This window comes from Eucyclogobius newberryi, unplaced genomic scaffold, assembly GCF_026437365.1.
Source record: "Eucyclogobius newberryi isolate DKJ021-1_F unplaced genomic scaffold, fEucNew1.0.hap1 SCAF_12, whole genome shotgun sequence".
Classification (NCBI taxonomy): Eukaryota; Metazoa; Chordata; class Actinopteri; order Gobiiformes; family Gobiidae; genus Eucyclogobius; species Eucyclogobius newberryi.
This window is the reverse complement of record NW_027315746.1, coordinates 22,906,211-22,907,268: the sequence shown is the minus strand read 5'-3', so window position 1 is coordinate 22,907,268 and position 1,058 is coordinate 22,906,211.

Here is a 1,058-nt window from a genome sequence, read left to right as displayed (position 1 = left end):
TTGATTTTTGGCGAAAAATATTCCTTAAAATTCAAAAAGGGTTAAATTGAAACAGTAAAAGGTGTGCATGTTACCTGGAGACTCAATCTACTATAACAACTTGGGTTTGACTTTCTAGGTCAGCTGACTTAGGAGCTATTGAAAAGAATCCTTTTTTCTGACAAAAAATATTCCTTAAAAATCTACAAAGGGTTGATTTGAAAAAGTAAAAGGTGTGCGTGATACCTGGAGACCACAACTACTATAATCACTTAGCATTTACTATCTAGGTTTGCTAACTTAGGAGCTATTGAAAAGAATCCTTGTTTTTTGACGAAAAATATTCCTTAAAAATCTACAAAGGGTTAATTTGAAAAAGTAAAAGGTGTGCGTGATACCTGGAGACCACAACTACTATAATCACTTGGGTTTGACTTTCTAGGTCAGCTGACTTTGGAGCTATTGAAGAGAATCCTTGATTTTTGACGAAAAATATTCCTTAAAAATCTATAAAGGGTTAAATTGAAAAAGTAAAAGGTGTGTGTGATACCTGGAGACCACAACTACTATAATCACTTAACGTTTACTATCTAGGCTAGCTGATTTAGGAGCTATTGAAAAGAATCCTTGTTTTTTGACGAAAAATATTACTTAAAAATCTATAAAGAGTTAATTTGAAAAAGTAAAAGGTGTGCGTGATACCTGGAGACTACAACTACTATAATCACTTAGCATTTAGTATCTAGGTTTGCTAACTTAGGAGCTATTGAAAAGAATCCTTGTTTTTTGACGAAAAATATTCCTTAAAAGTCTAAAAAGGGTTAATTTGAAAAAGTAAAAGATGTGCGTGATACCTGGAGACTCAAACTACTATAATCACTTAGTGTTTACTATCTAGGCTAGCTGATTTAGGAGCTATTGAAAAGAATCCTTGTTTTTTGACGAAAAAATATTCCTTAAAAATCTACAAAGGGTTAATTTGAAAAAGTAAAAGGTGTGCGTGATACCTGGAGACTACAACTACTATAATCACTTAGCATTTACTATCTAGGTTTGCTAACTTAGGAGCTATTGAAAAG